A 21,231-nucleotide genomic window follows, 5' to 3' on the forward strand; every position below is an offset into this window, starting at 1 on the left:
TTAAGATTCACACCAGTGTTCCCTGAAAGTTCCTATCCTCACTCTCAAACTTCCCCCAAATTTGTCATTTTATCTAATATTATACTGAATGTATCACTACCATTGCATTTATCACTTTTATTGAACTTATCTCTTTACTCATCTGTAACCCACTAGAATGTGGGATGAGGTTTGTGTTGTAGTACTTTGTGGTCGAGGACACTGAGGCAATTCCAGCAGGCAGAATGTGGATGAACAAGGGGCTGCTGCACGCTCAGGCAAGTCAGCACTGAGAAGAGCAAGCACCTTCCTTTTATTGAAATCTGAGGGTGGCAATTACAGGATACACATCCTATTGCTTAAGGAGAAAACAGAATACCCAGGTTCAAACATTAACTACTTAGGTACAAAACAAAACTGTAAGTCCTTAAGGCTAAGTTCCAAACAAGATGATAGGACAAGGGAGTAATGGAGTACTCAGCAAAGTCTCTTTGTTCCCAGGATACCATAGCTCAGTGGCCTGAAACAACTTGCAGCTAGCGTGCAGCTTCCAGCGTTAGCAAGTCCAACTTGCTTAACTGAGTCACAGGACACCTGGACAGGGGGGCGTGAAATGCCCCTACCCAGAGACTTGATATCACCCAACAGGTTTGGGGAAGGAGTGGGAGGAGAGCTTAGGTAAAACAGTTGATAAAAGTGGAGAATGGGATGATGTCAAGTAACAAAGAGGTTTGAAGGGCATGTTATAAAGCCATTCAATGAGATAAAATCTGCAGCTTTAAATGTGATCTCTATGCATAATGAGACAATGAGAAAACCACGGGTACTGTTATAAGGCTGAGTTTTGTTGATAACTCAACTCTGGATACTTACCAGCTTTGTTATCTTGGGAATTTACCACAAAACTTTTGAAATTTAGTGTTTTTATCTTAAAAAATGTTTGCAATAGTATTTACCCTTAAGAATTATTGCAAGGTTGGGGGACTTCCAACCATGATGGAGGCATAGGTAGATAGGCTTCACCTCTTTGCACAACTGTAAGAAAGATCATAACTAATCTCAAAACAAAAATTAATCAGAACTCTCAGAAAATCGAACTCTATGGAAGTCCAACAACCAAGGATTTAAAGAAGAAATGTCCATCCAGATGGGCAGAAGGGTCAGAGATAGGAAGCCTGGGCTGAGAGGATGAGATGTGGTGGCAGTGAGGTGGTGGTAGCAGGGCAGCTGTGACGACCAGTGGAATGGGTGGTCCCACATTCACACATGGTGGGTAAAAACCAGGAGGTATGCTGGGGGAACAACCCCAGTCCCAGGCCAGACCGCACAGCCCAGGGTTCCAGCTCTGGAAAAATAAAGCGTCATAGCTAATGTCTGTGAAAACCAGTGGCAGAAAAAACTGCCCATCTCTCATGAGAATCTATTTAGAGGGCTCCCACAGTCCTAGAAAGTACACAAACCCACCCACTCTAGAAACCATCACCAGGGCAACAGCTAGAGGGGTGCCAGTCACATACGAGAAGTTACTGAAAATGGGGTGAGTGCTGAGCAAGTGGCATTGTTTCCTCTCTGACTTCTCCACCACATACGGCACCACAAGGCAGTGAAATGGGTCACCCTGCGCTGATTATACCTAAGGTTCCACCCCTTAACACATAACAGGTGCACCAAGACAGGAGGTCAAAGCAGCTCTACCTAGTACACAGAAACAAACACAGGGAGGCTTCCAAATTGAGGAAACAAAGAAATATGACCCAAATGAAAGAACAGATCAAAACTCCAGAAAGATAGACTTGTGAAGGTAGCCAACCTATCAGATGCAGAGTTCAGAACACTGGTGATAAGGATACTCAGAGAACTCAGCACAGCAAATGCATAAGGGAAGAAATGAAGGCTACAGTGAGTAAAATAAAGAAAAATCCACAGGGAACCAATAATGAAGGGAAGGAACCCGGGGTTCAGATCAATTACTCGGAACATAAGAAAGAAATAAACATTCAATCAGTATGGAATGAAGAAACAAGAATTGTTTAAAAATGAGGAGAGAATAAGAATACCTGGGATATCTCCAAAAGTGCCAAAATCTGAATGATAAGGATGCCAGAAGGAGAAAAGGCATAGCAAGTAATTGAAAACTTACTTGAAAAGATAATGAAGGAAAACTTCCCTAATGTAGGTGAAGGAAATAGACATGCAAGTCAAGGAAGCACAGAGTCCCAAACAAGTTTGACCTAAAGAGGACTATACCAAGACACAACATAATTAAAATGCCAAAGGTTAAAGATAAAGAGACAATCTTAAAAGCAGCATGAGAAAAGAAGAGAGTCACCTACAAAGGAGTTCCCATAAGACTGTCAGCTGATTTCTCAAAAGAAAGTTTGTAGGCAGAAAGGGACTGGAAAGAAGTATTTAAAATGATGAAAAGCAAGAAGCTGCAACCAATGTTACTCTATCCAGCAAAGCTATCATTTAGAATGGAAGGGCAGATAAAGTGCTTCTTAGACAAAGTAAAGCTAAAGGAATTCATCATCATCAAGCCCTTATTATATGAAATGTTAAAGGGATTGTTTAAGATAAAGAAAAAGGTCAAAACTATGAACAGTGAAATGACAACAAACTCACAATTATCAACAACTGAATCTAAAAAACAAAAACAAAAATAAACTAAACAAACAACCAGAACAGGAACAGAATCATAGATTTGGAGACCATATGGAAGGTTAGCAGGGAGAGGGAAGGGGAAAAATGAGGGAAAAGGTATAGGTATAATGAAGCATATTAGTAGGTACAAAATAGACAAGTGGGTGTTAAGAATAATGAAGGAAATGGAGAGCCAAAGAACTTATATACACCACCCATGGGCACGAACCAGGGGAGACTGCTGGAGGGAAGGGGGGGTACCAGGTGGTGTGGGGCAAAGAAAAAAATTTGGAAAACTGTTAATAGCATAATCAATAAAATATACTAAAAAAATTGTTAAAAGGTTAAAAAAACATAAAAATTGGGTGCCTTCGGTCTAACACATTGCAGATTTTCATACACATTTTAAAACTTATTTTTAAATTATCTACCTCTAGTAATTTTGATAAGCTATCTTTCATGTCATTGTAATTGACTTTAAGAATTTTCACATGCAGGATTAAACATTTAAAAAGCATAAATAGATATAAATTAATATCATTTTTAAAAAAAGGAATATTCATTTCCCTAAAAGTTAATCACAGCATTCATTTAAAGCTCTTCCCTGCTTTCTGTAATTGACAAATTGACTTTCAAATACTTCTATAAAATATTTACATAAAATATTTAATAAAATGATATGAATTCATGACTTTTAAATTTAAATATCTGTGTTAAGGGACTTCCGGCAAGATGGAGGCTTAGATGGACATGCTTGGTCTCCCTCTACAACTAGAAAGGAATACAATTACCTCAAAACAAAAGATAACCAGAAATTCCAGAAAATAAAACTACATGGAAGCCCAAAGTATGAAGTTATAAACCAGCGGTGTGTGCCTGCATGGGTAGGAGGGATGAAATCGGAACCGGAACAGAAAGGTCGGGCGGTTCTGTTTGCAGTAGTGGGGAGAGTGGCAGGGGGAGCAATCCCAGCTGCAGTCGAGCCCCAGCAGCTCCCGACCCCAACGTGGGGGAAGGCAGCCCCCCCATTGCATCGGACGTCGAAGCCCAGAGGGTGGGAGAATGGATCCAGGTCTCCCAGCAGAGAATAATGGCAGGAATCCATTTTGGAACCCCGTCCCCACACAAAGCACCACAGCGCAGTGAAAAAGGTTGGGATCACTGCCGGTTGCCGGGTAGTGACGAGTGTATGGGGCTCCACCCCCCACAGCCTGCCAGGAAGCAAAGCAAAACACAAATCTGTCAAAATGAAGGAGACAACAATCGAAATTCCAGTGACGCAGCTCACCAGGCAGCAGATGAAGAACCTGACAGACGAACAAATAAGAAACCTTTCAGAGGCTCAGTTCAGAGCTATCGTTATAAGGTGGCTTACAGAATTAACAAAAGATTTGGAACAGGACAGGGAAGGAAAGAAAGCCACTCATATTAAACTAAAACACATACGAGACAAGTGGTGAGGAAATAAAATCCAGAGATCAAATCAACAAACTGGAACATAGAGAAGGAACAAACAGTCAACCAGTGCAGAAAGAAGAAACGAAAAGTTAGGAAAGTGAGGAGAGGATCAGAAACCTCTGGGACAGCTATAAGAGATCGAACATTCGGATTATAGGATTGCCAGAGGGCGAAGAAGAAGAACTAGAAATTGAAAAATTATGTGAAAAAATAATGAAGCAGAACTTTCCGAAATTGGGAAAGGAAATAAACTGAGAGGTCCAGGAAGCACAGAGAGTTCCAGAAAAACTGGACCCAGGGAGAACCACTCCAAGACACATTATAATGAAATTGTCAAAAATTAAAGATGAAGAGAGAATCTTAAAAGCAGCAAGAGAGAAGAAAAGAATCATGTACAAAGGGGTCCCAATAAGACTCTCAGCTGACTTCTCAAGGGAGACCCTGCAGGCAAGAAAGGATTGGCAAGAAATATTCAAAGTAATGAAAATAAAAAACCTACAGCCATGAATATTCTATCCAGCAAAGTTGTCATTCAGAATAGAAGGTCAGAGAAAGTGCTACCAGGACAAAATAAAACTGAAGGAGTTTATTAGATCCAAACCACTATTATGTGAGATGTTAAAGGGACTGGTTTAGAAGAAGGAGGATTATAACTATGAACATTAAAATAAAAAATGCATCACAAGAACCAACAACAGAAGCCAGGGAATCGAAACAAAGGCAAACTAAATAGGCAACAAGAGTGGAAAAGAAACTATAGGTATTATGGGGAACATACTGGGGGGAGGTCAGCAGGGAGGGGGAAGGGGGAAAGGGAGGGAGATGGTATAGGAATTAAGAAGCATAGCAGAAGGGAATGGAATAGACATGAAGATGTTGAGAACTATATGCACAACCAATGGAAATAGACTAAAAGGGGGAGACAATTGGAGGGAGGGGGGCCACCAGGTGGAGGGGAGCAGAGGGATGGGAAATTGGGACAACTGTGACAGCATAATCAATAGAACATATTTAAAAAAATAAGTAAATATCTGGGTTAAGACACCATTAAATCTTCATATTGTATATTATGTGGAAAAGGCTTTATAAGTGTGTAATTAAAAAATGTAAACAATTTATCTTCTTGAATAAAACAAAAGTATAAGCTCCTTTTGTGAATATTAAGCCTCTTCTCAATCTCTTTAAAATTGGCTCTTTTTTATAAAAGGAAATTTCTCTTATATAGAAGTCTTACTTTTGAAGAAAACTGCTATTAATGTTCCTAAACAATATATATATACATATATATAAAATCTTCACTCTTAGCTTTCATTTATATAGCATTAAATCAAATTATATTAAAATATCTTCTTATTTCATAGAATTGGAAAAATGACAATTTCACAAGGCAATTGATTTCTGTTCTCCATTTCTTTATATATTGAGGAACAAAAATTAAGAAGCTTCCAAAAAGAAAGTAATGACAATACTAAAAAGCACTTAAATCAGAGAAAAATATATCCAAACAAAACTCAAGGTCATTTTCCAACTTCAGGTGAATGGCAAAACAATCTAAACTAAAATATCTGAAACATATTATTGGCCTTGCTCATCTGTGATATTTGCCTTAAGTAATCTAATACTCAGATTACTTAAAAATGATATTTCCTCAGAAAGGTAATGTGTTGTTAATATAGTGATATAGGTATAGTTTTATGTGTAAAAATTAGAATTGACATACTTTTATTTCAGTATACATTTTTAACTACCATTTTAAGAATTTGTTAAGTATGCCCATGGGAGTATGTTACTCTTGCAAACATCATCTGGCATGAATTTTCTGGCAGGGACCTGGAGTCTGAGAACTATCTCTCGTTTAATTTTCAACTCAAATTAAATTATTTAAAAGCCAATTATTGTAGTAGTATTTTAAATCATATTTCAAAGCATTTCCAATTAGTTACAATCACTTAACTGTGGTCTTTTATCTTGACTATTGCATTTATTTGTATTTTCAAAAAATTTCTGGTATTTTTCTAAATTGTTTGACTCTTTCAAAGGTTCAAATACACTAGAGTTATATTTATTGTTTTGTAACTAACCAAACTAAATTTAACAGTTTAAAGCAGCAAACATTTATTTCTCATTCTGTGGGTTGAGGAAGGGATGTACGAGATATTGGCTAAGATGTCTCCTCTACTACACCTGGTAATGGCTGCAGTCCTTCATACAGCTGGCTTGCTTCATTTGGAGATGAGGCTTAGCTTGAACTTCAAGAAAGTTTCAACTACATATCCATCTTCTCATTGCCTCTTATCTCTCCCTGTTTTCTCTCATCATTCCCCTCCTAGCCAGAACTTCCACTTAGCACTGCAGCTGGCTAACCACAACAAAGGCAAAAATAGTCAATCCTCTTAAAGGCTAGTTCACAACTGGCCTACAGTTCTAACACTTTCTGTAGGTCAAGGTAAGTCATGAGATTACTGCAATGGAGACGCAGCTTGCATTTGCAAGGAGAGGAGGGACACTGAGAGCAATCTTTGGCAACTAGCTTTCATATCCATTGTGTATTGAAATTAAAAAAATCTGAGTACAGTCTGCCACATACTCCTGTTCTCATATTATAAGTAAATCAGCAAATTATAGAGTAAAAAGGAGAAATAATATTTATATTTTGTCCAGAAATGTTTTCTGTGAGTTTTACTGAATTCACATTATTACCAATATTTTAATATTATTTTTATTTCTTAATAAGCTGTTTTCAAATTTTCACTCAGTTCAAATTAGTTATTAAAAAGGAAAAAAAATATTAGCTAGAAACTTCCATTTCTATACTTGTAAACAGCCGTGCATATTTTTAGAATAATTTTGCAACTAATTTCAAAGTATGCATGTGGTTATTCTTGTTGTTGTTTGCCTAATTTTAATAGTTTAGCAATGAGGATCAGATTTATTTATTCATTAACTTTTGATTGAGCTCCTGCAATATGCCAAGCATTGCATCAGACCCTAGCATCTAAACAGGAACAAGGAAGAGTGATAGCACTCAAGAAACTTACATGGTTGCTTATCTTAAGTGAGTTAGATTCCTTTAGTTAAATTTATCTGTCAAAGTAACCTCTGTAAGTCATTACTTAAAAACTTGATATTGTCTTAGCTGCTGTGGTTCAGTGGATTGAATGCCAGCCTGTCATATGAAAGGTCTCAGGTTCAATTCCCAGTCAGGGCACATGCCTAGGTTGTGGGCCAGCTCTCTGGTTGGAGGTATGCAAGAGGCAACCAACTGATGTCCATCTCACAAACTGATGTTTTCCTCTCTCTTTCTCCCTCCATTCCCGTCTCTCTAAAAATAAGTTTTAAAAATATTTTAAAAATTTAAAAAACTTGATGTTTTCTGGAGCTTATGAGACATTTAAAATATGAATCATCCAGTAGTTAGCCTAACTGGACTATAATTATCAAGCTCCTATGTTTTAAAGCAAATGCATATTCACCTTTTTTTTAAGTTACTGAATTCAATGAAAATGTGTTATCTGATATTTTAGTGAAACTGGGGTGCCCAGTTAGGACATTGTGAAGAGGTAAGAATGTTGACTGGGTCCTAGTTTTTTATATATTAATTATGTAATCTTGGGAAAATCATATAATCTTTCTTGGCCTCAATGTCTTCAGATTTGTTTCAGTGAGAATTTTGGACTAGATGATTTTTATTTTCTGTGAAAAACGCCAGTTACTTACATTAAGTGTTGATCATTACTTCCATCCTTTTTTCTTAGTTTTTCCATAAATGAAAAGAAAATAAATTATTTGTACATATAAACTAGCATTAGTGGCAGTCAAAACTGTATGAGAGATCAGAAAATGGCTTTATTATAGTTCTAGAATCCTTTTTTCATTAAATATTTTAGAAAGAAAGGAAGCAGCAGTGGGGGTGAGGGGAGAAAGTGAGATTTGTTGTTCCTCTATTTATGCGTTGTTTTCTTGCATCTTGCATGTGCCCTGACGAAGGGATTGAACCTTCAGTCTTCCTGTACTGGTACAATGCTCTGACCAACGGAGCATATAGGCCCAACCCAGCCAGGCTCTACACTTTTAGAATCTTGATGAAGAGGAGAGTGTGCAAAGGTAAAAGTGGGTGCTTGGGAACTACTTTTTACCCTGGAGGTTTTGATTTGTATTCCGTTACTCCAATCTTTACCACCCCTCATTCCTTGAGTCTGTCTAAATAAGCTGCAGTTATTTATGGGACTGTGTCATCTGATTTAACTTGTGTCAGATGTGGGGAGATAAAAAAAGGCTAGAAAACAAAAAATTCTCACCTAGCACTTAATTTTTATTAAAGGTCTGATAGCCTTTCTGCTGTTGCACAGGTTTCATACAAATGCTAAAGTATCGGTATATCGGTATATCGGTATATCGGTATCGGCAGCCGTCCGTCTCGAGAGACGATGGTGTAGCTTCTTAAGAGTCTATCTGCACCGCCGAGAATGGCTGTGCAGTCTGACTCGGGAGTGACACGGTATCTGTCTGCTCCCGTGTTGAATCGACATCTTGCGATGACGCTGGGGTGTCCTCTCCAGTGAAGCTGAAGCTACAGAGCCTGGGCAGGGTGATATGGAGGGTCTGCTGTTGCCCATGCAGCAGACCCCCCCTCTCTTCGCAGCTGAAGGGTCCAAGGGAAAGACGGAGCCAATACAGCTTGGCTTCAGGTGCGCCGCAGGAGTTGCCAGTGTTGACTACAACGTCAAACCGCCTTAGGGACTCCGGCTCCGGATTTTCTGTCGGGGTTTACTCCCTTAGCCTTTCCCCTGAAGAGGTATGCCGCAAGGCAGCGGAGGTTTTTTGGAGTCAGAGTTTTCCTTCCCTGATGTGCCCTGACTGGAAGATCGAACAAGCGACACTTAGCTCGCAGGCCAACGCTCAATCCACTGAGCCAAACCAGCCAGGAAAAAATGCTGAAGTATAATCATAGTTATCTTTGAGTTTTTAAAATGGTGCTACTTGATGATTTCTTCAGCCTGAAAATGCCTTAAAACACCAACAAGATAGAATTTTTTAAAAATTTACTTTGAATGTTTTAAACTTTTGATTTATCTGTTCCATTGCATATTTATGTTTGGTGTCTGAGAACAATGGCCTTTTGGTTGTCTGATGAAAATAAGAGTTTGCTCTGTCATATTTTAAGAACCATTATGTTTTCCTTTTAATGTGGAACAGTAACCCTTTACTTCTCACATATTTATTATTATATTTGGCCATACATGGGCACTACTTGTTTGTGTTACCTTTCTGAGGTGGAATATTCTCTTTATTTCTGTATTTTATTTTTATTTCTTATCTGAGAATCAAGGTTACTATTTGTTTATATGTGTTTTTACCATGAATAACATTGAAACTTTAGGTAATTTGCTTAACTATGGTTTGTATTATATATTATAAGTTGCTTTTGTTATATATCTAACTAGGTTTGTTTGGAACTTCACAGTTCTCATATGGCGTTATCCTGTGACTTTGCCATTTTCCATTTCTTCTCTCTCCTTTCCTTCTTTATTTTCATTTTTTGTTCTTTGTCTTTTAGATTTTTTTATGTATATATTTTTAGAGGGGGGAGAAGGGAGGAAGAAAAAGAGAGAAACATCGATGTGAGAATTGATTGGCTGCCTCTCACATGCACTCTGACCAGGGACCACACCTGCTACCCAGGCATGTGCCCTGACCAGGAATCAAACCAGTGACATCTTTCACTTTGCAGGAACACCCAATCAGGACTCCTTTTTCTTCTTTAATTCCCTCTTCCCTTCTTCCTTCTTTTCTCTTCCCTTTAAATTATTTAGCACTATTGCAAGCCTCTACATTAGGTGTTCTCCTCAATCTTATTAAAAAAGTCTTTAAATTTCTCCCTCCATTTGATTAATATTATTTTAGTTAGTTTCCTTTACATTCTTCCTAGACCTATTATAAATATTTTCCAGCTCAGAAGAAGTCACCAGCTACTCAAAGTTTAGCTATGGTTTCTATTTGTGCATGTTGGGATCATCTAAGAGAACAAACCCTAGAAGACAGAAAAAGAATTAGTGCTGGGACAACTATTTTCAGTATAATATCTTTTTTATATCCTAGTCCTTGAACAGGTATCTTCCTTTTGAGTTGAAATCAGACATATGCATTTCTGGCTGACGATTATTGTGGCTTTCTCAATAATAGTAACTGATTGCCAAATACTACTAAAAAAAATGTACTACGTGAGTAGACTTTACAGTAAATATCTTGGGAATTTAGATTAACCATTATCAGTGGGTCCTGTGATCTGAAGCACTGTAATCTTTTAAAATTTATTAGTTGTCTTTTTAATATCAGTTGACATGAGAATAAACCAATATATTCAATTATAAATAACTTACTAGTAGTTCATTTAAGATGCAATAGTATGTGCGTTATTGTTAATATAATTATTTCCTAACTTCAGTGGCTAGCATGTGTAAATCATAAGCAAAAACTGTATTTGAATAAAACCATTTTGAATATCTAAGTGCTCTAATAAATCTTTCTGTGATGACGGAAATGTTCTATACTGTGCTGTCCAGCACAGTGGCCACATGTGGCTACTGAGCAATTGAAAGTGGCTACTGAAGAACTGAATATTTTAGTATTTTTAATTTTAAGGAACTTACATTTATAATAAGTAGCCATATGCGGCTAGTGGCTACCATATTGGGCAGTACAGATCTAGAACCTTTTAAAAATGTATTTTATTATAAGTGATGCCACATTTATATATAAATATATGACCAATTTATTATATTCATTTCATTTGTACTCATTTTATTAAAAATATTACTTGATTTATATTTTTTAAGTGAACATGGTGACTAACATAACTTGTTGAGGAGACTCATTAGCTACATCTCATTATCTTTGTTAAGGCTCTCCTACAGATCACCTAATTTTTGTGAACATGAAGTCTAAGTGAAAAGACAGTATGCATGCTGCAAATGTAGTTTCAATACAAATGTTTTTATGTTAAGGATAAGAAGAATGAACAATGAAATTATGTCAGCCTTTTGAGACTTAATAATTTACTAAAAAATGACAATTTCTGTAGCTGCTATTTTGACTATATGTTTTTTAATCAAGAAGAATGACTGTTGGATTGAAAAATACTAAATAAACACCATTATAAAGGCATTATTGTAGAATATACATTAGGGAAAGGATTGTTATAAAGAAGCTACTTGCTCCCAAACCCAATATGAATGAATTTTATCCCTCTATAGGTTAATAAAATTTGGAAACATAAGTTTTGAACTACTGTCTAGACTTTAGTAAATATGAATAGTGGAAATTTGCCCAAATAATTCTCCAAAGGGTGGATATGGAGATTCACTTTTAAAGATGGAGGGAAGAAGGAGGAGAGAGTAAAAGAGGCAGAGAAAGGTAGGTGAGTTCTTAAAGCCATGTTTCTGTGACTAGAACAAATTACTAACAAGATGATATATGAGTTTTTAAAAAAGGAAGCAATCATCACTAGAGGAATCAGGAGTTCACAAAGAAAAACTCTTGTCCAACTAATAGCATTGTCTTTTTTGAGAGGAAAAAAGAAAAATGTGGTAGATGTCTCATATCTAAAGCATATGACAAGGTTTCCCTTAATAGCCCAAATAATATAAAGAAATAGGGAGTAGATTATAATGCAGTTGGGTAGATCATTAATTAGTTGATCAGAAAGTTCTGATTAGCTGAAGAGTGGGTTTTATTTGTGTGACAAAGTACTCTGTCCCTAGTTTTCTTTCTTTATTTTTGTCTTCTCACCATTTTTATCAATGGCTTTGGTGAGTGACAAACAACCTTCTTTTCCATAAAATCCAATTCAAGAAAAATAAAAATAATAATAGACTACAATATGAATAGAAACATCACTTTCTACTCACAAATATATATACAATTTATATTTCTTTTTTCCATTTTGTTTTTGCCTGTCAATTGAATTGATTTCCTTCAAATTCCCAATGGTTTTATGTTCATTTCTGCATTAACATAATCTCATCATGGCCATCACAGTCTTGATTATATCTGATCTTTCAAATGAATTGCCAAATGTCTTTTGGTAAATCCATAAGCATACTTCCTGGAAATAACTACTGTTAACATTTTTGGATGTAAATGTTTTTCTGCAGAATTGGCACCACAATGCATATATTTTCGTATGATTATTTTTTAATTGAGGTGTTATTAACACTGTAAAATTTATATATTTTTTCTGTGCAGGTCTATGAGTTCTGCTAAACACATATATTCTTATAACCACTACTATAATCACAAACAGTTCTACCATTCCTCAAAATTTCCTTATATCCCTTTGTAGCCAGCCCCTCACATAACCCAGTTCTGCATTATTTAAAAACCTGTTTGTTTTATTCTGTTTTTCTTATCATGAGTGTTAGCTCTCCTATGAAGCTTTTTTTCAATAATAATTGTCCATGCCCAGGCTCTGCTAAAACTCTATATTACTTAAATGTTCTTAATTATATGCTATACTCCCCAAATTTTAATAGTTAATATATATTATTATTAAAAGTAAAACTATTTCACAATATATGGATGCTTTGTTTTAAAAATCTAGAGGCTATAGGTGATTTATATAGTTAAACTCTCAAGATCACATGGCCTAAAAGACAATCTAATTCCTTAAAAAAACAACAACAACTTTCTTTTTACAATTATATAAATGATAGTAGAGTCACTAGTTCCATTCTTTTTTTTTTTTTTTTATTTTATTTCTTGGTTTTTCAATTACAGTTGTCCCATTTTTTTCCCCATTTCTTCCCCCCACCCAGTCTAGTTCCATTCTAACCTCTGCTCACTACATTGGAGTTTCATGCCTCATTATTAAGTTCTGAGAGGGACTTAGACAAATTATGTGATAGTGACCAAGATGGAAAGTAACCTGTTAGAATGGTTAGCCTATTTTTTTTTTCTTTTTTTAATTCTAAGGGACAGAATGAGGACTAATAAGCTCTAAGTCTCAAAGATAAAGATTTGAGCTCAATTCCCAGAAGAATGTTTTAACAGAGCATCCAAAAGAGCGAGTTCTTTGTCACTTCTGGTGTTCTAGCACACCTTGAATATCTGACTGATGGACATTTGTGAAGCAGTTTCAAATGACACAAAGATAGCTAATGTTTTACAAACTTAGATTCAAATTTTCATAGCAAAGTCTTGAAGATGACTAATATTTTGGGGGAAGAGGGTATTGTCAACTTATTTCCAGCCCATCCCTCTGTCTTCCCTGTTCTTCATGGCTAAATCCTTTAATGGCAATATTGGAAGAAGTACTTAGGCTTTTCCATAGTTGCTATCTTTTCTCCCATCTGTTATGACCTAGTGCTAAGCCTGGGTAAGAACCGTTCCTGGTAGTCTGACCCAGAAAACATTAGCTTTTAGAATCTCTAATCATACCTAAATCATATTTACTGCAACCCTCATCTGGTCTAGGACTTAATTGCTCATGTACCATTGGGTCTCCTATCCTCATTCCTAGGTTTCAGCTCACTTCCTTCTTGAGTCCCATTCTGATAAAGTGATCCTCAGTGGTTCCCAAACCTAAATTCCTCACATGTGATCAGTTTATATAACTAGAATTCTGCTATAGACCTATTTCTCTAATTATCCTGGAAGTTTGTCCACCTGGAAAACTCCTGAGCCATTCATTGCTTGCTCTTGCCCAGAGACTAGTCACTGGGAATCAGTCAGGTGAGCAGCTTCAAGATAGCTGTGGCCTCAGCAGTTTTCTAAGCACCAAATTTATTTTTTGCTCAGAAATCTAAGTTTTAATAACTTCCCAGATTTTTTGTTGCCATGCTTACATACCTGTAAATACCTTATGCCACCTCGGTGTGGTTTTTCAGACCTTGTCTGAACCATTGTTGGGTATTCTTGTCAATCTTTAACTTTGATATTTTGCCTTCCCAGCTAAAATTTCTACCATAACACCCTAGAGCTTCGCCAGTGCTGGTCCTGATGTAGTAGACGGGTTTGGTGTTGGGCTCTGACTTGGATTTATAAACTTCAGGTATCACTGAAAAAAATCTTAAGATGGAACAGAAATGTTGGAACTGCTTCAAAACGCCAATCAAATCCTTACTTATTTCCATATTTTAGAGATAGTTGTCAGATAATGTGTTACTATAGATTTCAAAAGTAATTTAAAAAAAGCAATAGAAATATTTGACAAGAACTGCATTGACTCAAGTTTAACATTTTCTTTTTGCTTTTCCCAAATTCAAAACATCACAAACAGCTCGCATTTCTAAATAGGCAAGGACAATTTCAAAATTGAGATTGTGATTCTAACACCTCTGTGCTAAGCTCTGCACTACATGAAATTTGAGATTGTTATTGCTAATATTCAAAGCACACAAAGTATTAGTGGTGCTGTCTAGCATCAGCAAGTAAGCTCACCACAGTCAGTTTCTGGAGTTGAATTATTTGAAATTGGCAAATGGTTTCTCTTTTTCCATAGTTTTCATTCTTCTTTTCTTGACAGTGCATGTGCTTGGTGACCTTCACTGTTTATTTAACTTCCGCATACATTCTTTAGGATTTGTTGTGTGTGTGTGTGTGTGTGTGTGTGTGTGTGTGTTTTGGTTCTTTATGTTTCTTGTTATGCTTGGCTTTTACTTACAGAAGGAGCAGTGGTGGAGGTCTGCTTTGGGACAGTAGTCCAAACAAACGTGATACTCAGTTTGAATATCTGGCATTGAGTTTATATATAAAATACAAGTACCATTTTATATATTTCTTGAATTGATTTTGTCTTCCATTCTCCAGTTGTCTCTAAAGAAATGCCAACAAATTCCAAAATTGCTTAAGAGTAAGCATCAAAAATAAAGTGAAGAGTAGGAATAAGCTACAAATTGAGTAATCAAACCTGAAATAAGGAAAACAAAGTCAAAATGTGTTTTACTTTCTACATATAATTAGGAGATATGTCAACTGAAAAGAGTTAAAGCTCTCATTTATACCTTTCTCCTCCGCACCACCTTCCTTGTTGTTTACTTGCTGTATTGTTACAAATGGGTAATCATATTTTATGCCCCCGATAGTATACTCTAGAGTATGAGGAGAATGGGAATAAGAAAATAAAGAAATAAAAAATAAGAAGAATCAAAGGCATTTTTAAGCAAAAGATATTTGCTTATTACTAACATTGTCATTTAAAACATTAACAATAATGTGTTAGGAAGCATAACTCTGAGAGCAGGTCTGTTTTGAAAGGTGTGTTTGGGATCTCTTCACTCTTGGCTTTTAGAACACTTTCATCTCCAGGCTGTTTGTTTTCTGTCTTATTTAGTGGCTCCTTTTATAACACCCATTGACTAAATCCTCTGCCAGGATACTGTCTTCATTCTACTATTCTTCTTCAATGCAGGGCATATACACAAGTGACTTTATCCACCCTCAAAATTTCAGCTGCCTGAGCTTTCCATTTCCAAGGTGTTATCTCTCCCCAAATCTTCAGTTTTATTTAATTATAGCTGGGTATGGGATATCTTCCCTTAGTGATAATAGGCACTATAAATGTACCACTTACAAAACTGAACATTTTATCCTTGTCTTATATTATTTTTACTCTAAAATTCTATGGGTTCTAGAAACCCGAGGAGTCATCTTTGATCATTCAGTTACTTCAGTGATTGCCCACACTCATCCAATATGGTAACAAATTCTGGTATAGTATAGGCCACCACTTCACTTGCTTGAACCTTCCTTCATCATGTCTCACCTAGACAATTGTAGCAGTTTCATAACTGGTTCCTCTGCTTCTGTACTGAACCTCTCAAATTTATGTATATTTAAAATGAAGTTATGGTCAGGTTAATTCCTTGCTTAAGAAAACCCTCAGTTGTTCACTGTTACCTTCAGGATAATATCCAAGCCACTTAACATGGCATCCTATATTGCTCTTACACCAAGTTACTCACCCAGAATAATTTCTTCACACTTCCTGACTTAATCTGTAGCAATTCCTTTTATAGTTGCTCACACTACATAGTGCTCTTTGTTATGGTTCCTAACTTTGCTCATGTCATTGCCTACTTGGCATAAGTCCTCATTCTTTTTAATTCTCCAAATTCTCTCTTTTAGAAAGAATTATAAGCAATTCATCCCACCCAAGTTGGGTATCATTCCTGTTTGCTCCCATAAAAATGCTATAAATACATTTTATGCTCTATTAAAATTAACATTTTATATATCTGTCACCCTCAAACTACTGTGAGCTTTTCAAAGCTGGATTATTCCTTTTTAACTTCTCATCAGTAAACATAGAATCTGAGATTAAATAAATGATCAATAAATATTTCACTACTTAATAAAATAATGTAGAAAATTAATGACTAAATATTTTGAAAATAGTCTTTTGGCTTTTGTATTTTGCACATCAAAGTTATGAATAAAGCTGTTATCTATCCCTAATGTTTAGTTGACCTCTGTCATTCATCCAAAATGACTGATTTTCTTTGCATGTCCTTCTTTTGACACTATTATGCCCTATGGCTTGCTCCTATTTCACTCTGCTTTTGGGTTGCCTGACCACAGACTCAAATGTCCTGAGTGTAAGACTTAGAAAATCAGGGCTTCCCTTATGTCTTCCCTCTTCCATGGTATATATATGCTTGAAGCTATTGGTCAAGTTTTGAAAAGGGAAAACCAAAGCTTTGATTAACACACTAGCTCTCTAAGTTTTATTTGTAGCTAATAAATGTGTAATGCAATAATTCAAACCTGATATGAATCTGAAAAGATTTCTACTTAAATTCTAATTGATTGGGCACTATTTTGGAAACATAAATACAATTCCTGCCTTTTGATGCAATAGCTTAAATATAAATCTCATTATATAATGTAAGCACAGAGGAGAGATTCACTGCCAAAACCTTTTTTTGTCAGAGCAGAGGTAAGGAGGTAGACACAGAAGACTTCCCTCAGAAAGTAGCCAAGCTATAGAGGCCACAGTGAGGAGGCATCAGCAGTCTCTTATTAACATCTATCTCATTCTAACATACTATGTGAAACTGGTATACTATGGTAGACTCAAAAGTCTAAATGGGGTTTAGTTAAACTGGAATTCTTCTAGAATGCAAGTTAGGCCCCAAGATTAAAAAGTCTCTTGTAAAGAAATACCTCTTTTGCAAGTGAATGCAAAAAGTTTTATCTCCCTCCTCCTCCAAATCATTTGCCAAAAGGGAGCCCTCCCTCACAGACATTGAAATCACTCCAAACCACAAGAATCACCACGACAGTAGCTTCTGAGATTACTGTGACAGATGCTGCCAAGACTTCTCATAGTTCTGACACTATCTCAGCCACACCTGTAGGTTTAAGTCAAAAATACCTCCCAAGCTGGCAATTTTACCTCAGCTTTAAACCTATAAGAGTAATTGTGCATGATTAAACCTAATAGCATTTATCAAACACCAAAAGTATAAAAATATATATACATAAATTTAGCCCTTGGCTGTATTTTCCCTGAAGCTACATTCACAGGCTGTGTCTGCATCATTGCCAGACCTACAGAGTTCTGCTTGAAGAGCCATAGATTCTTTACATTTTCACTGTGGTTTTTTAAAAAGTAAACTTCTCTCTTATGCATGCCTTAAAAGCATAAGGTAGAAGTATATCTCATCTTTCTGATTTGTAGATTAAGTGTTAGCATATGTGACACCTAATAATAGCTCTGTACATTTTGTGCCTATGATGAATTCTGTAATATCAGAACAGCAAATTCCAGTTTCTTGGTTACCAAATACATTTAAAGTCCACATAATATGATAGGGCTTCTCAGAATCACTTATAAAATACTCATATATACACTTTTTGTGACTACTTTCTTACTTCAGCTAATTATACTGGCATATGTACCTAATAGAAATATTAATTGAAAGGTTAGACACATTAACAAAATGAATAAAAAAGAAAAATAAAACTTTTCTATGGCCTAATATTAGACTGATAAAGATGCTCTGTACATGTAGCATAACAAAAGCCCTGTTTCTCACAGAGCTATTCTTCTTATTGTAAACCAGTTCAAATCAGATTCTGATTTATTTTTATTGATTTTAAATAAAATAAAGCTTACACTTTTAACCCAGTTGAAAATCTAGAAAATAGCAGATGATCAGTAACAATATATAAGATTTAGCAGTTGCTGGTTAGGGAATTTTTACTACATGATTTGCTGTAAACAACTATATAGCTCACTGCTCACAAACCTTTAAATTAAATTTTAGGTAGTTTTCCAATCCATGCAGTTATTCATCAGCCAGCATTCCTTTGGCTATTTATACCTACTTTTTCCACAAAATGTCATCAGTTTCATGTATTCTGATATTACTTCCAAACTGGTATCTTTTGGTTTGCTTTGTTCTCTGTTTGGCACACTACTATGTTTTCATTTTTTTCTAGGAATATGGGTAAGTCCTTGCTGAGGTGACCTGGGCTCTTACTCAAGAGAGAATTATAACAAACTTGAAAGTACAGCTTTTACAATCAGCAGAGATGCAGGAAATGAGTCCTTGGTACTAGCTTAACAACTTAGCCTGAAACCTAAGTTTTATATCCATGTATCTAAGGCAAGACTTTCAGACCACAGTAAAACATGTACGCATCCATCCTCCATCAATTTATTCATTCACTTATCTGTTTATCATATACTAACACAACACTAGAAATCAATCTTTAAGTCATGTATGCCACAACATATATTTATTTTTAAAACATAAAACAGTGCTTATAGAAAACACTGAAACAATAAATTTTAAGGTCACCCATAACCCCACTACCAAAATGTACACAAATGTGTTTATTATTTGTCCATTTATATACATAAATTTTTCAGTTTAAAAATTACATTATTCAATTTTGCCATCATATTCAGTTACATTTCAATTATATTCTTACAATATGACATTCTTCAATTTTTAATTTTTTTAATTGAAAAAAATCATTTTTTATTGTTATCTATTATAGTTGTCCCAATTGTTTCCCCTTTGGCCTCTTTTGCCCATCCCAACCCCCACTCCCACAGTTGATTGCCACAGTTGTCCATGTCCCTGGGTCATTCATACATGTTATTTGTCTAGTCCCTTTCCTCTCTTTCCGTCATTAACCCCCACCTACTACCCCCATCCCCTCTGGTCACTTTCAATCTGTTCCATGTTTACATGGCTGCAGTTCTATTTTGTTCATTAGTTTATTTTGTTCATCATATTCCTCTTATAGAGGAGATCATGTGGTATTTGTCTTTCATTTCCTGGCTTATTTCACTTAGCATAATATTCTCCAGTTTCAGCCATGTTGTCCCAAAAGATAGGAGTTCCTTCTTTCTTTCTGTTGTGTAGTATTCCATTGTAAATGCACCACAGTTTTTTGATTCACTCATTTACTGATGGGCACTTAGGCTGTTTCTAGCACTTGGCTATGGTAAATAGTGCTGCTACAAACATGGGGGTGCATATGTTCTTTTGAATTGGTGATTTGGGATTCTTTGGGTATATTATCAGCAGCGAAATCACTGGGTCAAAAGGCAGTTCCATTTTTAGTTTTTTGAGGGAATTCCATACTGTTTTCCACAGTGGCTGCACCAGTTTGCATTTTCACTAGGGTTCCCCTTTCTCTGCATCCTCATCAGCACTTGTTGTTTGTTGATTTAATAATGATGGCCATTCTGATAAGTGTGAGGTAATATCTCATTGTGGCTTTAATTTGCATCTCTCTGATGGATTGTGATGTTGATCATCTTTTCATATGTCTATGGGCCATCTGTATATCCTCCTTAGGGAAGTGTATATTCAGATCCTTTGCCCATTTTTTAATTGGATTGTTTGTCTTCCTGGTGTTGAGTCATATGAGTTTATATATTTTGGAGATCAAACCCTTGTCCAGTGTATCATTGGCAGATATGTTCTCCCAAATCTCTATGTCAATTAATATTTGACAAAGGGGGCATGGAGTAAAGATAGCCTCTTCAATAAATGGTGTTGGGAGAACTGGGCTGGTGCACAAAAAAATAAATAAATAAAACTATGAAACTAGACTCCCGACTATACCATTCACCAGAATAAACTCAAAATGGATAAAAGTCTTAAATATAAGCCATGATCCCATAAAAGTCCTAAAGAAAAACATAGGAAAATTTCAGGTAGCACACATAGTAATATTTTTGCTGATATATCTCCTAGAGCAAGGAAAATAAAGGAAAAATAAACAAATGGGAATATATCAAACTAGAAAGCTTCTACTCAGAAAAAGAAACCATCATCAAAATAAAATGGGAACTGACTGAATGGGAGAACATATTTGTCATTCTTTAAATTTTAATGAAGTCCTCCGGATGCTCTGAGCAGTTTATAACAATCAGGTGTGGGGATCAAGTTTTAAGTCAGTTTTCATTTGAAAACATTCAAGGCTACTTACAAGTAAAAGAATGGTAATTACATGCACGGATATTTTGCTCCGATCCTTTGTAAGGTTCTATGATACTCAGTAAATAGGGAGACTGGGTGGCTGTAAAAGGAATTTCATGAACTGGTAGTAGTCCTTTTGCATTACACCAAAGAATTTGAAGAAAGATGTCTGTCTTGGTACTTTGAAAGTTAGACATTTTCAGAATATTTCAAAGTGACTTAGAGATAAGTATGACTGCTTAAGGTAGTAAGAATATTTTCTCATTAACATTTAAAAACACTTTTTATATTGGAACAATTTTCAGAAGAGAAGATTGAGGGAGGAAAGAGATCTTAACTTGTTATTGAAAAATCAGACTAGAAATATCTGTTTAAAGGGAAGTTAAAGGTTTCCAATTAAATCCCCTAATGTTTTATTTTATTATTATTACTTTTAATGGAGAAGCTTTTATTCATTAACACAGAACCTAACACATTGTTATATTGCAAGGCAGAATAAAGCTACAAAAAAGTAACAGAATAAGAAAAAGCAAGAACCGTGGGTCTAGATAAAATATTCAACAAGTCAGACTCTGAAACAGGCACTCAGCTGAAATGGCCTAAATCTAAACAACGTTATCATTGCCCCCACCCCCACCCCGTTATCCCGCAATAGTAAAAAGGAAATGTCACAAGCTCACAATTATTTGGTTCTCACCAATGTTAACAAAGG

General features: G+C 35.8%; 1 protein-coding gene across 1 annotated transcript in view; it reads left to right on the plus strand.

Moving 5' to 3' along the window:
• FOXP2 (forkhead box P2) overlaps nucleotides 1-21,231 on the plus strand; it is a 370,651-nt gene that overhangs the window by 53,915 nt on the left and 295,505 nt on the right. The gene's annotated exons all lie outside the window — the stretch shown is intronic.

The sequence above is a fragment of the Furipterus horrens genome, unplaced genomic scaffold (assembly GCF_987537825.1).
Source record: "Furipterus horrens unplaced genomic scaffold, mFurHor1.1.pri manual_scaffold_9, whole genome shotgun sequence".
Classification (NCBI taxonomy): Eukaryota; Metazoa; Chordata; class Mammalia; order Chiroptera; family Furipteridae; genus Furipterus; species Furipterus horrens.